The 27,148-nt window shown below is 40.2% G+C and overlaps 1 protein-coding gene across 1 annotated transcript in view; it reads right to left on the bottom strand.

Moving 5' to 3' along the window:
* The window catches only part of LOC134651474 (liprin-alpha-1), a 215,324-nt gene that overhangs the window by 115,679 nt on the left and 72,497 nt on the right, over positions 1 to 27,148 (bottom strand). The window lies entirely within an intron of this gene.

The raw sequence follows: 27,148 nt of genomic DNA, 5'->3' as shown, positions 1-27,148 counted from the left end.
GAAAAATTCATAAGAAAATCAGGTTTGGTATTTCAATTAAAATTATTATTCAATAAAAAATAAAACCCTACGCATTATGCTAAAAAAACATTTTATGGAAAAAAATTCTTTAGACCATTATCAAGCAGTATTTTAAAAGTCTCGAATTCGGCCCAAATTCTTTCGTGATGTCGTTCGGGACTTTCTTACGAGATCTTATCATACTTACCTTTATATGAGCTCGCATTTTTATACCTCTCACACAATATTTTCTAGATTCCCTGCCAGGTTATATTTTAAAGATTTTATAACACATTTTATTTATATTAAATGTGTTAACTCACTCCCGTTAAAATTGCTCGATATGTTATTATTTTAAAAATTTGATAACACATTATATTTCTTATTTCTATCCTATACCTAGAAAACCACCTCGAAAACATTGCATCATCTTAATTTCCGTTTGGAGATCCAAACCAACATCTATAATAAAATGCTTGAAGAAACTAGTTTTTAGACTAAAAAAGCTGAAACTGAAGACGATCATAAATGTATACTAATATATTTAAGTTGTTGCTTTCATAAAACAAAGTGACTTGGCGTGACTTTGTTTTATAGCTTTGTCTAGCCGATCTTCATTTGAATCACAAATTTTCTTTAAACAGGCATATATTATTGGAATAATCTTCAGAGCAATATTCTTTGATCAGATTTTAGAAATCTGCTATAGATTTGATATACGAATGCATGTTATTTTAGGTTAATTATCCTATTGGGTTCTGTTACACAGGAAATCTTAGCTTAGGTCATACGTAGGCGTATGACAATGTACGTGGTTTTTGGTTATAAATATTTATATTTTTTGCTTATTGAACTTGTACTGGATTCTTAGGAAAATATTGCCGGTTTACAAGGGCTTTAGATTTTTAAGACAAAAATGCATATTATTTAAATATGTACTAACCGTAAGTGCAAATGCCTCGGTCGGTACCTAACGAGGCAGTCCCATTATTAATTCTTGTCACAGGCACGCCTAGAATGGGCCAATGGCTGGCGAATTATGGCCGGTCTCTTATACCGCGCTTCATAACTCAAATGCAAGAAACTATTAGGTTTCGTTTGAAAATTGTTATATTAGTTTCGTGAAAGCGCAGTTAAAGGTAGAGGTTTTTTAAATAAAGATAGGTATTTAGATTTATAACTAAAACTAAGCGAATTATACGGTTTAACACACGTGTTTTAGACAGTACGCGGCGCGCGGCTATCGTAATCGCTACTTACTCGTATATTATGAACTATTAGTGCTTGAAAATACATAGCCTAGGCTCTCCAAAACATGTCGCGCGAGTGTTTAAAAATACATGGCTTAATATTTATTCGTTTCTGTTCATTTTGTTTTTAATAATGTGCCAATAATGGATGTTTAAGGGTTTAAAATTATCTTTCTCCGACTCGGCCATCCTGACATATCTATACGTCCCTGCGTGTTCCAAAAACTAGTATGACTATTTGGAACAGAACCCAAGACTGAATGCGGTCAAAAACTAAGAGGGCGGCATTATCTAAAGTCGCGGTGATGGATCGCCACTAATGGCGCCGATCGACGCTTAGCAGATAAGATGTTGCATTTATTGCCTGCGTAATTGCGACCTCAATCTGAGATAATACTCCAAAACATTTTTTTTTATCAAATCCAGCTTTCCGATTTGCGGGTTGCGAAAATTCCATACGTTTTCGTAAATAAGGGGGAGATTTTGTAAAGACATCCGGTAAATTGCGCTTATATTATATTGTACATTGTACAGAAAAGGGAATGTGCATAAACTGTATGGGGTACCAAGTGTAAGCTTCTAATGTATAATAGCCCACAACTGAGCTGAATATGAACTGTTGAGGGCAGCACTCGTTTTGGCGTGAAATGACAATGTAAAGTTTATGTTTCCGATTCAGGCCACAATATAGGGAATTCTGCCTATCCACCAAAGTTAATAAAAAAAACGACTGCCAAATAAAAAACACTGTACACTGTGCTCCATGAATTCGTTAGAAGTTCTTCTCCCATAAACTCCTTTCACAGTGTTTATTTTCAATCGAAAAAATATAAAATCCGGAGAAAAGAAAATGAAAACTGACCAGCAATCTTAATGATGCTCCTCGTCCTCGCATTTACCATTGCGATGAGTTTATTTCCTCTGAAAATATTTAACTCGAAATTCCTTTGCATCTTTTTTTACTTGATATCTTTCAGCGGCGATATTTTTCTTAAAGAGCGTTTCAGATAACGGCTCGGGTCGTCATTGTCTTACGAGTGAGGTTATGAACTGGAGTGAAAGAGATAGGAGTATAATTAGTGTGATAAGTGCTTTGTCAAGAGCACGAAGTCAAAGATGTTTTGATTTTAGTCGGTGAATAAGAATGTTTTTGTCGTTTCTGGCAAAAAAATGCTGAAGAGTATTAAGTAAAAGACGCAAAAGATATAGGTAAGGCATTTTTAGTTATTAACCCTTAAATGCATGATTTTTTGTTTAATTTCCTAATAAATTGAAATAGATGAGTAATGTTGTATAGATTGTGGGAAAAATTAAGAAAAAAATCATAGTCAATAAAAATAATGCATATTGAGCCACGGGCCTACAAATATAAGATGTATATCAACATCATTATGCATTTAAGGGTTAAGCTTTAGTAAATGGGACTAGATGTTGTATATAGGTATATTACCTTCTCATACTAAAGAAGCAACATATTATGCAGACAAAAAGTGTAGAAATGGATGAGTTTTAGAATATAACTAGCTATTTATGAGATTTAAAAAATATTTACAAACAGTTTCTCTAGTTTCCTAAGAAACTTGATTCATTTCCCAAACTGTTCCAAAAACGTACATAGCTTATATCATTACGTAGCCTCAAGTAAGCCCTAAAATTACTACTTACATCTTCTTCAGTCTTCTTCATATATATTTTATTATAATCATATGCAAAGTGAATGAACGTCGACGACGTCGGTCACCTAAAAATTTTACTGGTAATAGAGATTTCTCAACACCTAAAACATAAGGCTAAATAAACCACAACTATACCTCGGTCACCTCTATTTTAAAATTATGATACAAGCCAAAAACCTCATCAGTTTTGGCACGGGCACGAACCCGGTGTATATGCAAATGGCGGCATTAAAACGCAAAACATGCCCCACGTTCGTTTTTATGATCCTTATGATAACCGGTATCAATATAACAGGGGTTAGGTGCATATGTACACGTATATGGTATTTTGGGGTCCATTTGAGAGCAGGGCAGGGCAAAAGATATTAAGGGGGAAAGCTAACACGATATCTGCGGTCTGGGGCTCGTTTCTCAAAAGCTTGTAACTTGTAATACAAGTGGAAGTCCCTTTCTAACAAAAGCTGTCAAAAAGTGACATCCGCTTGCATTACAAGTTACAAGCTTTTGAGAAACGGACCCCTGCGGTGTATGCTCATGCATCATGCATCCGGCTCATGAACTAACGGAGCTCTCATCGAAATCAGCATCGACGACGACGATGAGGATGACCAAACTAAGCAAATCCACAATCTTCTTAAAGATTTTCTAACAGCCGACCAACGCACCCGCCAGCAACCAACGGAGCAACATATTAGACAGCAAGTGGTTAAGGTAAACTCCGGGACTGGTTAGATCATTTTCCCAAAATCATAATTTACCTGTAACATAATTTCTATTCGCATTTTTTCCTATTCTTAATTTACACCAGACGCATTAATTCCTAACATGATTTTTCCATTCGCATTTTTTCCTATTCTTAATTTACACCAGACGCACTAATTCCTAGGTAAATTTTTTCTCATAATTAATACTTTCCAAATCGTTTTATTCGCATTCTTTTTATTTCTTAGGCGATAATATTACCATGGTCCCACCGCACTGTTTCTTTTCAAAAAACATTTAGTTTACAACAGCGCTAGACTCGCGGGGCTCCCATTTCTGGGCGGTTTGCCCTTCGGGCATCTGAAGCTACCTAACGAACCTAACCTACCTACACTTTTTTCCCCAAAGCGTAATGTTTTCATGGACGTCACACTAAATTAATAGGTTAGGTTAGTTAGGTAGTTTCAGATGGCCGAAGGGCAAACCGCCCAGAAATAGGGGCTTCGCGGGGCTCCGTCTAGCTAAGTTGTGAACTAAATGTTTTTTGAAAAGAAAGTGGGGTGGGGTAATCGATTTTTTGATTATAGAATAAACGCCGTAAGAAATATTTGTGAGTGGCTAAATTGTCTAATGGGAAAATATGCGAATGGAAAAATCATGTTAGGAATTAATGCGTCTGGTGTAAATTAAGAATAGGAAAAAATGCGAATAGAAATTATGCTACAGGTAAATTATGATTTTGGGAAAATGATCTAACCAGTCCCCTTCCATATCCAGAATCCACTAGACTTCCGAGCCAGTACCAAGTTCACTAGAACAGTTGTTTTCATCAGCGCGAGTAGCGAGTGGCAGATGTATTCTCACGGGCGGCGCGATTTCCCCAGCGAGCACTCGCTTACGCGTTGCTAAGAAGAGGGTTAACGCATAGGCTGAGGCGTTTTCGAATTAGGTCATAAACTGACCGAAAATACCAAAAACATTTGTCTATTCTCAAGCTACATGGCGCGCAGCGTTTAGCACTTTTAATACTCACTGGTCGCACTGACGCAAATGATTATTTTTTTACTTTTTGTTTGCAATAAATATGTATGACTACTTGAAAACTAGAGGGGGTCAGCTTTGGCGGTCTCAGAAGGGAGGAAGGGAGGCAAAAAATCGTATATAATGGGTCACGTAGTATTGGTATAATTCTTTTAGTCTGTTCGAAAAGAGAAGTCATAGAATGTGTTGGTTCCCTTATATTCCACGACTCTTCTCTTTCCGCACAGACTCTATCACCGCTCTACGCGTTTAATACCGTTTCCACTCTTTCTTCTCTAATTGAATCGCCTCCCGCCTCACATCAAGCTGATGAAGCCGGCGCGCGCCATATTTATAGGTCACTTAGGTATCCCGTTTCTTCTTCTGCCTAGCGTTATCCCGGCCTTTGCCAGGGCCCGCTTTCCTACTTGCTTTCCTCCACTTTGCGCGATCCTGGGCGTCGTCTCGTGTGAGACTTAGTGTAAGGCCTGAGTGGACGCTCGAGTTGGGCGTGCAGCGGGGCGGAGCGTGCGGCGTGCATGTTAAACAAATGCAAGCGTATAGGAGCGGCCTTAGTGCACGCTGCTCACATCACTTGAGAGCCCGACGCCACGCTGCACGCCCGGCCGAACGCTCCGCTTCGAGCGTCCACTCAGGCCTTACACTTAGATAGGTATCCCGTTTATATCACTTAATATATCTCAGGCGGATAGTAAAGAAATTGCGCGGTAATTTTCGTCGGCACATACAAGTCTTACAACTCTGTTTACATTCACCCTGTTACATACAAGTCTTATGGGGCCCTATCGGTCAGTCAGTTACACTCAACAACCCTTTACAACTCTGTTACACTCAACTCACCCTGTTACACTTATCACCGCTCTACGCGTATAATACCGTTTCCGCTCTCTCTCCTAACATGGCCCTAAACAGTCTACATTCTAATTGAATCGCCTCCCGGGCAGTAGCTTTGATTGCGCCTGCCCGACTACAGACACTGGGCCAATTATGTACGATTCACATCAAGCTGAAGTCGGGACACGTCTTTAGTTAATGCAATTTGAGCTTTCCATCTACGAGGTACATCCCATATTTTAACAGCAGCACCAGGTTCACCACTTAGCAGTCCTCAACTGTGCGTTTCGCCAGAAACTTCCTGCCTCGCCCGCCCGCAGTATTTCCAGCCCAATACGACCTTCAAGCAGAGAGCGTACTCCCATCTTAAGTGCCGGTAACGCAATTGCAACGCATCTTGTATAGCAGTTGACCATGGACGACGGTGATCGCTTACCATTAAGCGCTTCGTCTTCTCGTTTGGCATAACGACAGATAGGGACAACGACGATCATCAACTGATTAAGTTAGCAGCCGTTTATGAATGTAGCCATAATTTTGTAGTCAAACAGTGTCGCACCTGTTTGTCAGCAACCTTCAGTTCCCCAATAACATATTATTAGTAAGTAATATAACGCTATAATAAGTATACATTACAGGTAAGGCCACAGATTATCGCTGTAGCCGGTAACATTATCCTAACGATTGCCATAAGCAATTATACTACATGATTCAGCCATTTTAGCCGATATGTGAAGGCTTGATAAAATCGAACAAAGCTTTATTGTTTATGAAAACAATGAGCGAAGTATTTTTTGGATATTGTTATTATAGTCGTAATGTAAATGGTGATAGTTTTAGACTAAATGACAAATAGTTATAGCCAACCTAAAAGCTATTTTTATTTGTGACTCTTACGCCACTTGCGCCATCCCACTAAACTAACCCGGGGTTAATCGGTAAAACCTGGAGTTACCATGGTTACCAGTACAATTTGACACTGGGTTAACGATTTAACCGCTTAACCACCACAAGAACATAAAATTAAGCTACCTACCCACCAAAATTCATATCGTAGTCACATTTGAACGTAACGAAACTTGTGCATAACGATATTCAACTTATATGCTTAAAAATTAGGGGTGACATTCAAACGTTATGACTTTCATTTCATTTTAATATCACTCGCAATAGTCGCAGTCCACCTCAGTGTTACTGACTCAGTCCACACATTCCACACAATCATATTTTATCCTAAATTTTATCAACCAAACGCGACCTCCAAATTGACCTAAATCGCACGAAAATTGTAAAAAATTGCCAACCCTGCATTTGGCTGCATTTCTTGCACCTAATACAAAGCCGTCTGAAACAACAATATACAAGTATATTTATGTTTCCCGCTGCGAGAAAGAGACCGCTATAAATTAGAATAAGTGTTTCAGTTAGGGTTGCCAAGTGAGTTTCAAGAACTATGTAATGGGTTACGCATGTGTGTCAATGGGCTGATCTTGATCTGTTTCCAAATAAATTTCATTTCATTTAAGTTAAATCCTCATTTAGGTTAACAGCGCGAATAGCTTTACACTACAGTGTTTTATTTTTCGGCTACCGCTACCCAAGCGTTTTAGCGGCTACTTGTGTCCAGAATTACTAGAAGAATACTCGCACTGATACTTAAATAGGTCCGGAGAGTAATCTTAAGGGACTTTTTATTTTTGTTACTTAAAATGATGATGTTTCCGTAAATCTTCTCAAGCATATTTTTACACAAATAAGCATGAATCTACAACATTTTTTAAACTGCTACTCATTTAATCCTAGATATCAGTATACATGTTACCTTCAGGCGGACTGTACGAGTCTGTTTGCCAATATATTTTTCCGAACCACAAATTCAGCTTAAACCTACTTCAAATGGCTTTACAAGTAGCACTAGTCACAAATCCCAAACAATATGAAATCATACAATGGATGTTCTCATTTCTTTGCGTATATTAAACCACTTTTCTGCCCAAGTTTACTGCCAAGCAACTGCTAACCCTATTCGGGCGAATGTAGTGTGAAATGAGAAGCAGTTGGTTGTTTAGTTTAGTGGGTAAGTGCGATTTACCGACCTAATATCAAGCCGAAAGAATATCCCGTTTAAATTGGCCGTGGGCAGTCCAGAGGATTGCCGAATATTTTTCGCTTAATTATAGACTTTCAGGGCTATTTGGAACAAGTATATTTTACAATCTGACTGTAAAATATGCAAAGGTTTGCTAAGTTTAATGAATAACGGGGGTATTCTACCTATATGAATACTGTACCGCTCTGGTGCTGATAATACTCCAAATTTGCTTGTTGAAATTATGGTTTTAACATACCTGTAACAAATAACAACGTTAGTGGTCTCCTGAAAAATAACACTCATTATATCTATTCATATTTCGTTTTTTCTAGTCATCTAGTTGCTTGCTTTTCTAATCTAGTTCGCTTGTTTTGCTAAAGTAAGGAAGTAAGGGAAGCAATCAGGTTTTAACAAGCTTGTATACCAGAATAGGAAGGTAAAATCCAAATCCTTGCACCCTATTCACACTTAACAAACTGTTACGGTTTTGATTTTATTCTGATACGACCTTGAATTGAAGGGCGCTCACGCTGATTGGTGCAAAATAAATTAAGCGAAAGTCGTGCGTGAGATGTTGTGAGCCAATCACCACGCCGATCGTCAAGGTCGTGTCAAAACCAGTTCGATACCGTTAAGTTTAAATCTAGCTCCTTGTTACTCGTAGTTTCTAATAGCTTGCAAGGCTTGCTGACAAATAATTGATTTATTTACGGATTGACAGCAATATTCATGAGGCAGAGTTATCGCAGTGCGGTACGGGTTAAATGACGGGAACTTGGTAGATGGTAAAATACGGGTTAACTTTTATTGTGGCTTATAGTTATGGCGCGCAATTGTTTTATGTGAAAATCGTAGCGTTGAACGCATGTCGAATGCGTTAACAGATTTTATCTACACACATGTCATTAGTGCTCTATAATGCGTTCAGATTTAATTTAATAATTAAGTCGGTTTAAAGATATTTTTATTTCTCAAAAAGAATAACAGTAGTAGTTAAGTAGTAGTGTTTTTTTATAATTTTAGGATAGTTTTTGCTCGTTATTATTTATTGTTCTTGCTGTGCTCACTTAGTTTGGGTGGCATTTCTATACAAAGCCTACCACTTTTATTGTAATCATGTATTGAATGTCGTCTGTAAAGTGTGCCTTATAAATAAAATAAAAAAAAAAGAAACCGTAGGAAATGACAAGCTTTATTACAACCAATTTTACTATGAGAACTTTCTTATCTGTGGTAGTAGGAAAATTTGTACTTTAATGTACATAACGTTATAGATTTTTGTGAGGTTATGAGTTTAAATTTAGAACAGCAGTCAAAACTCAAGTGGGTCTCTATTCTAGTATCCATAGATATTAAAACAGTTATCGATACGAAACGTCAATTTAGTATGTTTTTTTTTTTTAATATAAACCGCACGATATTTGATCTCGAGTGACATGAGAATAGGGAATTTATTCTTTTGTCTAGGAATTAAAAAAAAAAACTACGGATGTGTGACATGCGTGAAAAAAGTTTTAATTCACCGCCATTTTATCTTTTAGTTAGTTTTAAGTATGTGTTTAGATAAAGTAGTGTATGTAACTGTACATAATTAGGCATTAAAACACTCGTGTGATCCTTTGAAACTCACTAACGTTCGTTTCTTAAACCCACATTCGTATTTTAATGCCTCTCATTATGTAGCAGTCACATAAACTACTAGTATGTATGAATAAACAATGCGCAAATTTTTGTTTTGCTTTTCAACAACCCGTATGTACTCAATAATGGAACTAAGTATCTACTTAGGTTTTCTGTATTATTGCGTAGACGATAGTTGGTTAATTGCCACAACAGCCAGTGACGAGCTAAGACAGCTAAGACGTTGACGACATCAGTGACGTCAGTCAGTCTCCACACGCAGTAATCACAGGCTCAGTCTAGTAATTGACGCCGAAGGAGTAATTTACGGCGCCTCCGTGACAATTACACTGACAGAGACTAATTAAGAAGCTCCTTACGCTACGTCTTACGTAGGCGAACAACGCGCGAACGCCGCGCGGCCGCCGCGCCGCTTCGCGTCACGTAAGGTGAGTTCGACTAAGATCGGACACCGGGTAAGATCGTATGATTCAAATTTCTGCCTGTTGCGGGGCTTTTTTTTTTAATGCTGGCAAGGTGATGCAATGCGCTGTTTTGTCCCGGGCATTGCATCACCTTGCCAGCATTAAAAAAAAGCCCCGCAACAGGCAGAAATTTGAATCATACGATCTTAACCGGTGTCCGATCTTAGTCGAACTCACCTTACGAGTAGGACATACCTATACGTATCAACGGTTTGTTTCATCCTCGCCGCGCCGCGCCGCGCCGTGCCGCGTTCGCGCGTTGTTCGCCTACGTAAGCCGTAGCGTTACACTCACGCGGTGTCGGGAAACTTATGGAGAAACTGAAGAGGAGCGACTTTGGTACCTACGAGGGGTGTTCAAAATATTCTCGGTATGAGAATGAAAACAAACAAGTACGAAAAGTTTGATATTTTTATTTTTCAATATACTCCCCCCCTATGTTCATACACTTAAAAGATCGATCAATTATTTTTTTTAATCCTGCATAAAAATATTTTTTATCTTTGGTGTAAAAATGCTCCTCCACTGCCGCCTTCAATGCTTCATCATCGGAAAATTTATTTCCACGCAGATCCTTTTTAAGATTGGGGAACAAAAAGAAGTCGCTGGGGGCTAAGTCCGGACTATACGGTGGGTGAGTAACAGTTTCAAACCCACATTCAACAATAGCTGCCTTGGCAATATGAGCAGTATGGACGGGGGCGTTGTCATGCAGAAGCATAACACCTTTGGTTAACTTTCCTCGCCTCTTTTCTTTGATTGCATCCTTTAATTGACGTAGAATGTTAGCGTAGTACTGTCCTGTGATATTTACACCTTTTTCTTTATAATCGATCAGTAATACTCCTTCACAATCCCAAAATATCGTGGCCATGACCTTGCCAGCTGAAGGGATGACCTTGAACTTCTTGGGATGAGCTGAACCCTTAATGTGCCACTGCATGGACTCTTGTTTACTCTCTGGGTCATAATGATGAACCCAGGTTTCATCTCCAGTAACTATTCTTTGCAGCACCTCATCAGGATTTTCACCGCACAGGTCAATAAAATCGGAACAACAAGCTACACGCATGTCTTTTTGAAGCCGAGTCAGCATTCGCGGAACCCATCTTGCACTTACTTTTGACATATTAAGATGGTCATGGATAATATCATGTACGGTACCAATAGAGAGATTGGTTACTTGTGCTATAGATTTTACCTTCACTCGACCATCTTCCAATATAAGTTTTTCCACTTTATCAATATTTTCTTGTGAAGTAGCTACTACAGGCCGGCCAGGTCTAGGGTCGTCTTCAACACTCTCCCTTCCACGTTTAAACTCGCTTGACCACTTTTGAATGGTAGATAAAGAAGGAGCAGACTCACGGTAAACACAATCCATTTCCTCTTTTATGGTTTTTTGATTTTTACCCTGTTTTGTGAAGAATTTTATCACGCATCGATGTTCTAATTTAGTTAACATTGTCAATTCCCACATGATGTTCATGTTTGTTCAGCAATTGCAGAAAAACAAAAGAACATCTCGGTTCGAATTATACTTTTTTTTAATGTCAATGAATAAACCTTAGCGGCCAGTAACGAAAGAAATTTTAGAAGAGGTTGTAAGATATCAATACCGAGAATATTTTGAACGCCCCTCGTATATGATTTTGGAGGCAAGGGTAGTGTAGCAACTCTGTCTTTTAAAGTCTTTTTCACCAAAATCAATCAAATTCACCAAAATCTTGCACATTTCAATTTAAAAACTGTTTTTATTAACAGTATGGATTAAAAATCATGCTAATGTTAATTTTAATTAGGTAACAGACCACAATAGCATGTTACCCGCTATAAAATGGCTTATTTGAACACTAAAAGTGTGATTATGTCCATGTTTTTTATTAAACTTATTTTAGTCACGCTACGTTAAACACTGGTTTCATTTGCATGATTTATTTATCCGTTTGTGTAATCGATCAATTATTACATTTCGCAAGGTTAACACATTATACAAAGAACACAAAATCCATAATTCCTGAAAACCAATGATTTTGCTGGTCATAGGTGACGTGAAATGGTCCTACTTTGCTCCAAATTAAGGCAATTATGAATATATTAGGACATTTATGACCAACGTAGCAATAATCTCACCGAAAGCAAAATATTCGTAGATCATGTTTCGGAAATTTAACGTAGAAAAAATTCGGAAAATTTCTTATATTTTTGTATGAGAATTGAAACTTTCCAATTTTAAATTTAAATTTCCCATATTTCCTAGTGAAAGTTTCATGAAATTTCCGAGAATTTATAGAATTTTATGGAAACTTTCCGCAACTTGCACATCTGTAGCCTGTATTAAAGTTGAGCTAAACTTTCATAATTTTAAGGCTAAGTAGGCACAAGTATCAGCCATGTTTGAAACAGTACAAAGTTCAAAAGACCCATCCCATTAGTAAAATCCTTCCGCTGTTCTATGACGCTCCCCGCCCACAATCAAGATTAACCGAATGAATCGTTCTAATTCTGACCGAGTGAATGAATGAACTCTATATGCGTGCACGCACGAAAATAGACGCGTGACTGTCGGTCACAGATACCTTTCCGCTGGATAGATCAAATCAATGACGATGAGACCATCGTCTGTCATCCCAATACATTATTTTATTTTCGTTTGGAGGTTGTTAATGTGTTCTTGTCATCTTGGCTAGGCCCCCAGTTAAAAAACCAAGCTATCCAAAGTATCCAAAGAAAAGAAGATCTAATAGGTTGCGATCTGTGTTGAAAAGGCAGATGCAGTCACTTTCATAGTATTAGTGATGGTAATTGCTATAGCTGTTCCAAATTTTAGCTATCTACGTCAAACCGTCTCTGAGAAAAACGCATTCAACCGATTTGCAAGACCGAAGCCGAAGTGAACCAATAAGTGTTCCGTGAACATAGTTATAGAATAGAATATGATTTATTTCAGCATAGGTAGTATAGGTACACAGTTATACAATACATACACAGGAAGAAAGAAAAAAAAAAAACAACTAACTTGTAGACTGTCAATGTCACTACACTGAAAAAGGTGAACACGCAGCATGATGCCGGGTCCTACTGGAGTAGTACCTGACGCTGGTCTTCCGTGAACACCTGTAGGGAGCGTAGTTGCGCGCAGCTACCAGCTAAATACAGTAGAGTTTTGTACGGAACACTAAAAATAGTGCCTAGTGGACTCCCGGTTCCATTAGGATGCAGCGTAGTTGCAATTCAAAAGTTAAGGAGGGGCAGATTAGTGAGAAACAACTTAAACTGAGTACAACTTGAAACTAGAAATTCATACCTAGCCCAATTTATCATTTTAAGTGATGATTTTCTTCATCTGTAAAAGTGTGATCAATGCGAGTTCTATGCGGAAGAAGTCACGAGCAAAACCTAACGCTTTATATAACCAATGTCTAGTGAGGGTAATCTATGAGTGTGACCGTCGCACGTGCCAGCTCATCCGTGTTTATGTTTATACGATAAAAATATAACTCTAGTATAAAACGATGTCGAATCACATGATGTTTTTTGTCAGGGAACAATAATTGGCAAGATAATGTGAATAATTATTGACTCTCGACATTTAATTTTACCACACTTGTTCTTCACAATTTATTGCTTTCTTGAAAGGTTTATTATCTTTCAGCTTTCACGAAGTTTTTAATTTCACATTGCTAATGTCATATAGTTAAATTGAAAGAAAATAACAACATTAAGCGAACAAACCGAAACGCAATATATAACAAAAATATTATAATCCTAAACATTTTATGTTACTACTAGCGCCACCTCTCGGAGGGTGGTGGAACTACAACCGGCAGCGGCTTTTCAATGAACCTTACGCCTGAAGGCTGCACGGAGAGGCATAGGTTGCCACAGTCATCCGTATGGTGGCGCTGTACGCAAACCTACGGCTGTCTTTCATTTTATGTTTCCTCAACTTTTACTAGCAGCTCTAAGAAGCTTCTAGTTATAATTAAAAAAAATTGTTTAAAGAGCGCTTTTCCAACAGCATCAGGCTTTTGTGAAATTGTACTTTTAATAGGAGGATTTATATAATTGCCGTTACGTAGTTTTAACTAATGTGCAAAAGGGAAGTCATTAGTGTAAGGCCTGAGTAGACGCTCGAAGCGGAGCGTTCGGCGGGGCGTGCAGTATGGCGTCAGGCCCGTCGGGCTCACAAGTGATTTAGCAGCGCGCAGCGTGCACTAAGGCCGCTCCTATGCGCGCCCCGCCCCGCTGCACGCCCAACTCGAGCGTGGCCTTACACTTACGTATAATATCTATCAACTCTTATATCATAAAAAATAACAATAAGGATAACATGTTGGCAGTAAGCAAAATGACCGATGTGTGATGAGACGATGGCAGAGTTAGACCAAGATAAGTCTGCAACGATTTTTATAGCACACTTGCACTGCGTGTGCTATCTAAATCGTTCCAATTTTCTTGGTCTAACTCTAGGTCGTCGTGTACCTATGAAGTAAGGGTAAGCCTAAAATATAAGTACAGTATGTATAGCACCAGGCGCGTGGACGCGCGTGCCTATTCAGCTAGCTGCATCCATCCTGAATTACGCGTGTGGTTTGGCCTTAATTCGAGAACAACGTACATACCACAACTATTACGCGTATATGAGATAGTAAATTGACTAGCTATTCCACACATATGTATATAGACTATAAACTCAAGAATGGATGGAAATCGACGGGAGATTAGAAGTCGCTCGCCGCAGCAAACTGCAATTTGCACTAAACGGAGGCTATGGAAATTGATTGTCAGTACTAGTTTTTATAGACTTTTCAGTTTAATAGCGTTATTCATAAACGCTACAACCTCAATTTTATTTGCTAATAATCGTTTGTCTTAGCCTATCGCTTAGACTTGGACTTATTTGAAAGAAAGGGATGAAACCTAGATTAATTAATTATTGAGAGGGAGTTTTATGAATAAGGGGATAAACCAACTTTGTGTTACCGAAGATAATCATCGCAAGACCGCTGTCTCGCTCGCACACCGGAATAGCGCGCCTATCCAATGTGTAGACCTCCTAACACCGTTTGAGAAGGCCCCAATCGTCATTATCCGTTCGCCAATCCAAACATCCGCCCGCATCCGGTTCATCCGGATAAACCGATGCCGGTTATAATTAATAGTTTCCGGTCAATTAGGGAAGGTAAGTGTTTGTGAGGGCGTAAAATCTGTACCATACACCGGGGTTACTATGAATCGCGGGGAGACATTGAGCATCGATTATTATAAATAGGGAGATGGTTTTTAAGCTGAAAGGAAGAGCAAAGAGGAAAATGGGGACTACAGTCACCTGCAATAATATGTTACACAACGAAGGCCGCAAAAATATCTGACACGATCTTATTTGTAGAGCCATATAAGAGCTTGTCACATATTTGTGCGGCCTTCGAAGAGTAACATATTATTGCAGGTGACTGTACGTTTGTATGAAAAGTCGTTCTCGCCCTGTCGTCTTCTAAGAAATTTATAACACATGAGAGACTACACGTTTCACTGTTTGATTTTAGGGGCTTTATCTCCGAAACTACTGGGACTAAAATTTTGAAAAAAATACACAAAATAGTTCTTAACCTATACATGACAGGAAACACTATTAGAAATGTGCAGTCAATCGTGAGTCGGACGTAATGTACGGAACCCTTGGAACGCGAGTCAGACTCGCACTTGTTTTGTTAAACAAACGAACTCTACTCTCAAATAAAATGCGCACAATCCTAAAACAATGTACTTACTCGAAATCTCGCCTATTTTATATGTAGGTACATAGCATCCACATAAAAACTAAAAGTAGGTAACATCATAGACCCTATGTTACGTCAGACACACCTGTTGCTGGACCCGGGAAGTTTTAGTAAAATGAGTGGGACCGGCAAATAAACGGCATAACGAGCTTAAGGGTAACATTCCATTTCTGACCGCAGCTGCACTACTGGTACTGAACGCGTCGCTGTTAGTGTCAATTTCCATAGTAAAATGAACAGTAGTGCAGCTGCGGTTGGAAATGGAATGTCACCTTAACTCCGTTCGAATTACCGCGGAGCCCGCGGCTACACGGGCTCCACTGCTAGCGACTTTATGGGAGTTTCAGTTCCTCTCATGCTTAACCTTTTGGACGCCAATGACCGATATATCCGCACCGTAGGTTCAACGCCAAAGACCGATTAATCGGTCACAGACCACAGAGCAACATCGACCTACGTGCATATACATAAAGTTCAACTTCAGTTTTGACACTTCAATGATGTGGCATCTGAGTGACAGCTTTTGTGTTTGACACGGCGTGGAAAAGGTTAACTATACTCCCGTACTAACTTTCAGAAATAATTCCCATTTCACCTCTCTTGTGATATGAATTTTGGAATAAGTGACGACCGGACTGGCTCCGTAAGACGCGACCGAAGCCTTCGTCATCCTTCGTATACCTACTCAGCCGGCCAGCTTCATTGCGCACCATGCAATCGCATTTTCAAAACCAAGTTTGGCTTCGCAAGTCATATGTTCCTGACTAAAATGCTTGCTCAATTTGTGTAAGAATGTTCAATCATTAGGTAGGTATTTATTTATATTATACTGTATAGGTAGTATATAGCTGTATAGGTTATTAAGTTATTATAACTGTCCGTGTGCCAAATTCTTTCAGCCATTTTTACCTGATTAAGCAACAATCGTCCAACCATTTTAAATATGAAATTTTAATGCTAGATATGAATTCGTGAATTGAACGTATTTCGTTCGAAAAATGTAAAGAATGTATAGCACGATATGAAAACTGGAAGTCATCAGCACAAGTATTCATCTTACTATTGAACTGCCACATGCGTCGTTTGGTAGCTCATAGCAAAAAAGATGTACCTACCTATGACACGGTCCACACTAACAGTGGGCCGAGCCTTTCTGAGGATAAATTATAGCAGTCGGAATATACCGCGAAGAAGGGCACACCATGTTTTAACCGGACAATTCAGATATAAAGTATAGTATTTCGTGAATAGCGAGTTTTATTGAGAAACTAGAATGTCGCAAACAACTTTGGAATTCGAAAATAAAAAGGTTATTAAGTTACACTCGAACCTAAGGGCCTTAAATCATTTTCCGATGTTCGCGGAAGCCCTCTGTATCGAAGTACCTATTTGAAGAAGGAGAATCGTTGTTAAGTTGTGAATAACAACCTCCCCCGTGTTTAGACTAACAATGGTAGTGTCCCTGACATTTCTGTGTTGACCCCGTCACTGCCCTGCCGATATACCTACATTCTCCATAAAAACCGGATATTTAGATACAAAAAGTGCACAAGCTCTTGAGGAGATCTACAGAAGAAACCACTGTGCAGATTTTGGTAAATGAGTTGACAATTGATTACATTTTAACCGACTAAATTTTTTTTGTTAGGCATGATTGAAAAGACGAGAGAAGAAGGGAAACCTAGCCTTACTTATCTCAGCCAAATAAAAAACCGGCCAAGTGCGAGTCGGACTCGCGCACGGAGGGTTCCGCACCAGCGACAAAAAATAGAGCAAAACAAGCAAAAAAAACAAGCAAAAAAACGGTCACCCATCCAAGTACTGACCCCGCCCGACGTTGCTTAACTTCGGTGAAAAATCACGTTTGTTGTAGCCCCACTTAAATCTTTATTTTATTCTGTTTTTAGTATTTGTTGTTATAGCGACAACAGAAATACATCATCTGTGAAAATTTCAACTGTCTAGTTATCACGGTTCGTGAGATACAGCCCAGTGTTGGCCGAACGTTAATCCCAATTACCATTAAAAATTAACCATTGAAAAGGTTAATTCGAATTAACCATTAACCATTGAAGGAAAATTAATTGTCAATTCGCATTAACATCAATTTGCATTAATATTAATTTATTTCGAACCATTAAAAATTAAAAAGAATTAATGGTTAATGCTTCACAAACCATTAAAAATTAAATCAATTTTTAATGACAATTAAAAATATTATTGATAATTATCAATTAACAAAAATATATCGTAATTTTATAAAGGCCCCCGTAATTTTTATCTAGCTAGTGGACCTCAGGTTTGGTGCAACATAGAAACACGCCGTTTGGTCATCCGACTCGTCTTGATGAGCACTTGGGAGACCAGTACCCAAGATAGAGCTGATGCTGAACCCTGGGTGTACCTAGTGGAATTCAGGTTTGGTGCAACATACACACACGCCGTTTAGGCTATTCGACTCGTCACAATGAGCACTTGGGAGAGCAGTACCCAAGATGGAGCTGATGCTGAACCCTGGCTGTACCTAGTGGAACTCAGGTTTGGTGCAACATAGACACACGCCGTTTAGGCTATTCGACTCGTCACAATGAGCACTTGGGAGAGCAGTACCCAAGATGGAGCTGATGCTGAACCTTGGCTGTACCTAGTGGAACTCAGGTTTGGTGCAACATAGACAAACGCCGTTTTGGTCATCCGACTCGTCTTGGTGAGCACTTGGGAGAGCAGTACCCAAGATAGAGCTCATGCTGAACCCTGGCAGTACCTAATGGAACTCAGGTTTGGTGCAACATAGACAAACGCCGTTTTGGTCATCCGACTCGTCTTGATGAGCACTTGGAGAGCAGTACCCAAGATAGAGCTGATGCTGAACCCTGGCTGTACCTAGTGGAACTCAGGTTTGGTGCAACATAGACACACGCCGTTTAGGCTATTCGACTCGTCACAATGAGCACTTGGGAGAGCAGTACCCAAGATGGAGCTGATGCTGAACCTTGGCTGTACCTAGTGGAACTCAGGTTTGGTGCAACATAGACAAACGCCGTTTTGGTCATCCGACTCGTCTTGGTGAGCACTTGGGAGAGCAGTACCCAAGATAGAGCTGATGCTGAACCCTGGCAGTACCTAATGGAACTCAGGTTTGGTGCAACATAGAAACACGCCGTTTTGGTCATCCGACTCGTCTTGATGAGCACTTGGGAGAGCAGTACCCAAGATAGAGCTGATGCTGAACCCTGGCAGTACCTAGTGGAACTCAGGTTTGGTGCAACATAGACACACGCCGTTTTGGTCATCCGACTCATCTTGATGAGCACTTGGGAGAGCAGTACCCAAGATTGAGCTGATGCTGAACCCTGGCAGTACCTAATGGAACTCAGGTTTGGTGCAACATAGAAACACGCCGTTTTGGTCATCCGACTCGTCTTGATGAGCACTTGGGAGAGCAGTACCCAAGATAGAGCTGATGCTGAACCCTGGCTGTACCTAGTGGAACTCAGGTTTGGTGCAACATAGACACACGTCGTTTTGGTCATCCGACTTGTCTTGATGAGCACTTGGGAGAGCAGTACCCAAGATAGAGCTGATGCTGAACCCTGGCAGTACCTAATGGACCTCAGGTTTGGTGCAACATAGACAAACGCCGTTTTGGTCATCCGACTCGTCTTGATGAGCACTTGGGAGAGCAGTACCCAAGATAGAGCTGATGCTGAACCCTGGCTATACCTAGTGGAACTCAGGTTTGGTGCAACATAGACACACGCCGTTTAGGCTATTCGACTCGTCACAATGAGCACTTGGGAGAGCAGTACCCAAGATGGAGCTGATGCTGAACCTTGGCTGTACCTAGTGGAACTCAGGTTTGGTGCAACATAGACAAACGCCGTTTTGGTCATCCGACTCGTCTTGGTGAGCACTTGGGAGAGCAGTACCCAAGATAGAGCTGATGCTGAACCCTGGCAGTACCTAATGGAACTCAGGTTTGGTGCAACATAGACAAACGCCGTTTTGGTCATCCGACTCGTCTTGATGAGCACTTGGTAGAGCAGTACCCAAGATAGAGCTGATGCTGAACCCTGGCAGTACCTAGTGGAACTCAGGTTTGGTGCAACATAGACACACGCCGTTTTGGTCATCCGACTCATCTTGATGAGCACTTGGGAGAGCAGTACCCAAGATTGAGCTGATGCTGAACCCTGGCAGTACCTAATGGAACTCAGGTTTGGTGCAACATAGAAACACGCCGTTTTGGTCATCCGACTCGTCTTGATGAGCACTTGGGAGAGCAGTACCCAAGATAGAGCTGATGCTGAACCCTGGCTGTACCTAGTGGAACTCAGGTTTGGTGCAACATAGACACACGTCGTTTTGGTCATCCGACTTGTCTTGATGAGCACTTGGGAGAGCAGTACCCAAGATAGAGCTGATGCTGAACCCTGGCAGTACCTAATGGACCTCAGGTTTGGTGCAACATAGACAAACGCCGTTTTGGTCATCCGACTCGTCTTGATGAGCACTTGGGAGAGCAGTACCCAAGATAGAGCTGATGCTGAACCCTGGCTATACATAGTGGAACTCAGGTTTGGTGCAACATAGGCCCACGCTATTTAGGTCATCCGTCACATCTTGAACCTGCAGGTACTGCCAGGGTTCAGCATCAGCTCTATCTTGGGTACTGCTCTCCCAAGTGCTCGTCAAGACGAGTAGGATGACCAATACGGCGTGTGTCTATGTTGCATCAAACCTGAGTTCCACTAGGTACTGCCAGGGTTCAGCATCAGCTCTATCTTGGGTACTGCTCTCCCAAGTGCTCATCAAGACGAGTCGGATGACCAAAACGGCGTTTGTCTATGTTGCACCAGACCTGAGTTCCATTAGGTACTGCCAGGGTTTAGCATCAGCTCTATCTTGGGCACTGCTCTCCCAAGTGCTCATCAAGACGAGTCGGATGACCAAAACGGCGTTTGCCTATGTTGCACCAGACCTGAGTTCCATTAGGTACTGCCAGGGTTCAGCATCAGCTCTATCTTGGGTACTGCTCTCCCAAGTGCTCATCAAGACGAGTCGGATGACCAAAACGGCGTTTGTCTATGTTGCACCAGACCTGAGTTCCATTAGGTACTGCCAGGGTTTAGCATCAGCTCTATCTTGGACACTGCTCTCCCAAGTGCTCATCAAGACGAGTCGGATGACCAAAACGGCGTTTGTCTATGTTGCACCAGACCTGAGTTCCATTAGGTACTGCCAGGGTTCAGCATCAGCTCTATCTTGGGTACTGCTCTCCCAAGTGCTCATCAAGACGAGTCGGATAACCAAAACGGCGTTTGTCTATGTTGCACCAGACCTGAGTTCCATTAGGTACTGCCAGGGTTTAGCATCAGCTCTATCTTGGGCACTGCTCTCCCAAGTGCTCATCAAGACGAGTCGGATGACCAAAACGGCGTTTGTCTATGTTGCACCAAACCTGAGTTCCATTAGGTACTGCCAGGGTTCAGCATCAGCTCAATCTTGGGTACTGCTCTCCCAAGTGCTCATCAAGACGAGTCGGATGACCAAAACGGCGTGTGTCTATGTTGCACCAAACCTGAGTTCCACTAGGTACTGCCAGGGTTCAGCATCAGCTCTATCTTGGGTACTGCTCTCCCAAGTGCTCATCAAGACGAGTAGGATGACCAATACGGCGTGTGTCTATGTTGCATCAAACCTGAGTTCCACTAGGTACTGCCAGGGTTCAGCATCAGCTCTATCTTGGGTACTGCTCTCCCAAGTGCTCATCAAGACGAGTCGGATGACCAAAACGGCGTTTGTCTATGTTGCACCAGACCTGAGTTCCATTAGGTACTGCCAGGGTTTAGCATCAGCTCTATCTTGGGCACTGCTCTCCCAAGTGCTCATCAAGACGAGTAGGATGACCAATACGGCGTGTGTCTATGTTGCATCAAACCTGAGTTCCACTAGGTACTGCCAGGGTTCAGCATCAGCTCTATCTTGGGTACTGCTCTCCCAAGTGCTCATCAAGACGAGTCGGATGACCAAAACGGCGTTTGTCTATGTTGCACCAGAACTGAGTTCCATTAGGTACTGCCAGGGTTTATCATCAGCTCTATCTTGGGCACTGCTCTCCCAAGTGCTCATCAAGACGAGTCGGATGACCAAAACGGCGTTTGTCTATGTTGCACCAAACCTGAGTTCCATTAGGTACTGCCAGGGTTCAGCATCAGCTCAATCTTGGGTACTTCTCTCCCAAGTGCTCATCAAGACGAGTCGGATGACCAAAACGGCGTTTGTCTATGTTGCACCAAACCTGAGTTCCATTAGGTACTGCCAGGGTTCAGCATCAGCTCTATCTTGGGTACTGCTCTCCCAAGTGCTCATCAAGACGAGTCGGATGACCAAACCGGCGTTTGTCTATGTTGCACCAAACCTGAGTTCCATTAGGTACTGCCAGGGTTTAGCATCAGCTCTATCTTGGGCACTGCTCTCCCAAGTGCTCATCAAGACGAGTCGGATGACCAAAACGGCGTTTGTCTATGTTGCACCAAACCTGAGGTCCATTAGGTACTGCCAGGGTTCAGCATCAGCTCTATCTTGGGTACTGCTCTCCCAAGTGCTCATCAAGACGAGTCGGATGACCAAAACGGCGTTTGTCTATGTTGCACCAAACCTGAGTTCCATTAGGTACTGCCAGGGTTCAGCATCAGCTCTATCTTGGGTACTGCTCTCCCAAGTGCTCATCAAGACGAGTCGGATGACTAAAACGGGGTTTGTCTATGTTGCACCAAACCTGAGTTCCATTAGGTACTGCCAGGGTTCAGCATCAGCTCTATCTTGGGTACTGCTCTCCCAAGTGCTCATCAAGACGAGTCGGATGACCAAAACGGCGTGTGTCTATGTTGCACCAAACCTGAGTTCCACTAGGTACAGCCAAGGTTCAGCATCAGCTCCATCTTGGGTACTGCTCTCCCAAGTGCTCATTGTGACGAGTCGAATAGCCTAAACGGCGTGTGTCTATGTTGCACCAAACCTGAGTTCCAGTAGGTACCTACTGCCAGGTTTCAGGGTAATTTTGTTGTCTCATTTTAAAATATCACGACCTGATAATTCACTGAAGCTTGTATTCATATGCTTATTTTTAATTTTAATACCTAGCTCCAAGTTTCTAAGCAATAGTAACATTAATTATTAGTTTATGAAAAAATTGATTTAATTGCATTAAACGTTAATTTAGATTGACAATCAATGTAATTAAACGTCTCAAAATTCAATTCTAATTAACTTAATTTAAATTGATGCGTAATGCAATTGACTAATTGCGGATTTAATGGTTAATGGAAATTATTAATTGTTAATTAGAATTACACATTACGGCCAACACTGATACAGCCTGGTGACAGACGGACGGACGGACGGACGGACGGACGGACAGCGGAATCTTAGTAATAGGGTCCCGTTTTTACCCTTTGGGTACGGAACCCTAAAAACAGTACGTCGTACGAGGAAATTAAAAGACTGGCACAAGAAAGAAATGATTGGCGCTTACTCCACCAACAAGAGCAAATAAAAGCTCTTAAGTTATGATGATGATAACATTTTAAACAGACTTTAAAAGGAAACACTTACCTATTTTTTACGAATACATGGGAGATGTTGCTGGTTGCTATTCCCGAAGCCAATTTTTTTTATTGGAAATTATTATTTATATTTATTTGAGGCTAGTGTCCCACTACTGGGCAAAGGCGTCCCGCTCCTTCTATATATCAGAATCTTGAAACACTTTACTAAATATTTTCATTTGTGTTTATTAAGTAGTCACACTACTTTATATAAATTATAAACTGAAATAGCTGTCATATATTAAAGAAAAAGAAAAAGGCCTCCGCCCCGACCTTCACCACCCCCGCCCGGGCTTCGTCACTTTTTCTTTAATATAATATGACATCTATTTCAGTTTAGGGATCATCCATTAATTACGTCACACGAATTTCTAGGTTTTTTTACCCCTCCCCCCCCCCCTCCTTGTCACACTTGGTCACATTTTGCAAACCCCTCCCCCCCTGGTGTGACGTCACATTTTAGGCAATTTTGTCGACAACGAAATCGACAATATTAACTCGGCATTATTTTTTTTAATAAAAATATATTTTTGATATATAAATATTAGTAATTTTATAACACAACGAAAGTTACATCCAAAATCTCATAATTTAACTGTACAGCGAATAAAAAAATATAAATTAATTTTCGGTTACTGATGAAGTTAAAGTGACATCACAATGTTTGTGACTCCCTCTCCCCCATGTCACAACATGTCACATTTTCTTGACCCCCTCCCTCCCCCTAAACGTGTGACGTAATTAATGGATGACCCCTTATAGATTAGCCATCATTTCATTTATTTTTCAGCCATTTCACTGTAACCAGTAAAACAAGGAGCAGACGAGATGGAAACCGCGTGGGTTTCACAAGCATTAATACATTTACATTTTCAAACAGCTTTCTGCCCACGCTGACCTTTTCATTTTGCGAACAAAATACAGATACTAATAGTTAGATGTTTCTGAGCTTAGGTGCCCGATTCTGATGTTTCAACTTATTAGCGGCCCGGACCCGGCCCGGCTTTGCACGGGTTATCCTTAACAAATTATACACCTAAACTTTCCTCAAGAATCACTCTATTGATAGGTGAAAACCGGATGAAAATCCGTTCAGTAGTTTTTGAGTAATTCTGAGTTTATAGCAAAATTATTACATAATACATACATACAGGCACGCGGGCGGGGGGACTTTGTTTTATAAGGTATAGGATATATTAAAGTTTTGAACTCTAAATCTAAATCTAGGTCGTATCAAAATAAGACCAAAAGTTAGGTACACGCGCGTCGACCTTTACAATGAAATCAACTGTACATTTCGCCCTTTTGCAAAAAACATTAATACTACCACAACCACAAAAAATACTACAGTTTTTCCTCAATGAATTTAAGACAGATGTTAAAAAATGTGCTGTATAAAACCCGCTGCGGACCCAAACATTTTAAAATGCTGACAAGTATACGTCTATTCGAACACGCGGCAATACAAAGACAGCATTAGATCTTAACTCAACGCAATAAAGTTTAAAATATACATATACAGGGCGATACAATCTAAAGTAATCTAATATAAACCTTAATGTGACGATATAACGACGAATGATAGTCATTTATGAAGTTTAGGTGAACGCCGGTGACTGGTTTGCCTTGACAAGGTCGGAGAGCGGCGCAGGCGCTGGTCTTGCCATAACTAAGCGAGCTGTAGTCTTTGTTAGGGGTTACCAATGTAGTGAGATATGGATAACCAGTTTTTAAGGGGCATAGCTATGAAAAAAACAGGTCAGATTAACGAAATGTGGAAGTTCCCAGTTCCCATCCACATTAATTAACCCATTTTGATTATCAATAAAACATTAAACTCCGTAGTTTTGATCACACAAGTCGCTTCTTCACCTTAAATTTATGGGTAGGTAATTAGGTATAGTCAGATCAACAGTCAGTTGAATTTAGAGTTATTCTATCGGCATTCCTTTTTAATGAATTATCATATTTCTGTATGACTTATACCTATACTGGAACATTAACAAAGAAAATCATAATCTTTTAATTAAGCTAACATTATCACATGATTTTTATCTGTCACTGAAAAAAGTTGTTTGCCTGATCATAACAAACCGTCTTGTCATAAAGTCTAGGTATACATTATTATGGCGCTGGAAGCGAAGATATATGTATGTCTTCAATAAAAATCGTTGAGCTAAAACTGCGCCTTAAACGACTAGAGATCATACTTAAAATGGATCAGAGGCAAATGTTAAGCAGCAAGCGACGAGAATGACAAACCTATTGACATAACGCCCGCTCCATTCACACCGCGATGACTGCATGCTATAGTGGAATGTTCTATTGAGGAATGTTGAAGGACTATAAGTAGTAGGATGAGTTCTATTTATTAGAACAAATTAAATTATTTTCAGAAAATATTTTAATTTGTTTTTATTTCAAGTAGACACACTACTATTAATTATAAACTTTGAATAAATGTCATATACTAAGAAAGATTTTTCTGAGTTCTATTTGTTCATTATGTCGGATTTCTAACTGCATACATTAAAAGAAAAACGCATGAGGCGCCACGAGCAGGCCCCCAACCCCCGTCCACCTGGGGGAGCGTATGCTGGGGGAGGTGTATACCTGCTGTGTGTGTAGCCCAGGGATCCTCTCTCGTATAGGGCTTTACAGCCACGAACGCAAGTGTCGCAACCGGGATGTTGCTTAAAACATCTGACACAGATGATAAATGCCTAATAAATGGATAAGATAGTCAGATAACGTACACGACTTGTAATTTCGAGTATTTTTCTAATCATTTGTCAATATTTTTTCCTTAATTTGAAGCAATTTCAATAAATGTTCAAATAAAATGGCTACAAGAATGATGACTACCTAATGTTTACGTCACCAGATGCCTATAAAATTGTTAATAAGGTCAAAGGATTAATTGCCAGCACCTACCTGACAATATAAGAGTTGTCGATGTATCGATGTAAGTATGTATAGCTAAGACAGCCGTGTCAACATACATGTGTACATACATCGACACATAACACGACATTTCGATAGACTAACACAAAATAAACTGATAAATATTTCGGTTTGTAATTTAATTAGTAGTGTGTTTACTTGAAACAACATGAATTAAAATATTTTTCGAAAGTAATTTAATTTGTTCTTAGGGTACAAATTAAACCATCTTAAAATATAACAACAAAACTTATTACGCCGTGATATGACTTCCTTCCGCACTCCGCATTCTTCATTCAATCGGGAAGTGGGATGCATGCACCATAACTTTAATACGGAGTTCCTTGCACTAAAAACAGAGCTCGCTTTAAGCGTTTCTTAGAACGAATAAAGGGAAGCTAAAACAAGGAGATCTTTCATGGCCTTTTAAATACCACCGTAATTACTAAGCTAATTAAAGCTAATGTTTTAGTCGTTTTTGGATTGGTGTTTAAGATGCTGAGGTTGGGCTCTCGCCAAAAGAATTTGAGAATTGTTAGATTCACCGTATTTAGTAGCCATCATTAAAGGCTTGCCACAAAAGATCACTCTTGGTCGACGTGACACTTAAAGCCTGTGCTTAAAGCCTACATTCAATAATAATAACGTTCACGAAATGTCAGTTTAACTGTGTCGACAATGGTAGTAACATCAACACTACTATTTTCCGACCTTACTCTAGTTTAAATAAGGTTCACAATTGGTCAGTGTAACTGTGTCGATAGTAAATGGCTGCGACACGTGCTGAAAAATCGCCGGCCGCACGTACAAATGCAAATTGTGGCCTGATGCGATTATTCTAGATTGTGCTCAATTCGCTGGCTTTTCATTTGCGTGGCTCTTTAATGAAAACTAGTTTTATAACTAACAAGCTATTTTACAATGCTTTTCTGGTTATTTACTTTTCTTGAAAATAGATAGATACACATACATTATTCTTTATTGTGCCACATCTCAGTAAAACAACTTAGGGTCCCAACAGGACGAAAATGCTCTGACATTCACCCTGCCCCGTCATTAAATTATGTTTCTATAGTTATCGTGGACAGTTCGTCTGTTCACTCTCGTATCAA

Source organism: Cydia amplana, chromosome 10, assembly GCF_948474715.1.
Source record: "Cydia amplana chromosome 10, ilCydAmpl1.1, whole genome shotgun sequence".
NCBI lineage: Eukaryota > Metazoa > Arthropoda > Insecta > Lepidoptera > Tortricidae > Cydia > Cydia amplana.
The sequence above is the reverse complement of the archived record's forward strand: the minus strand, read 5'-3'. Positions and strand labels throughout refer to the sequence as shown.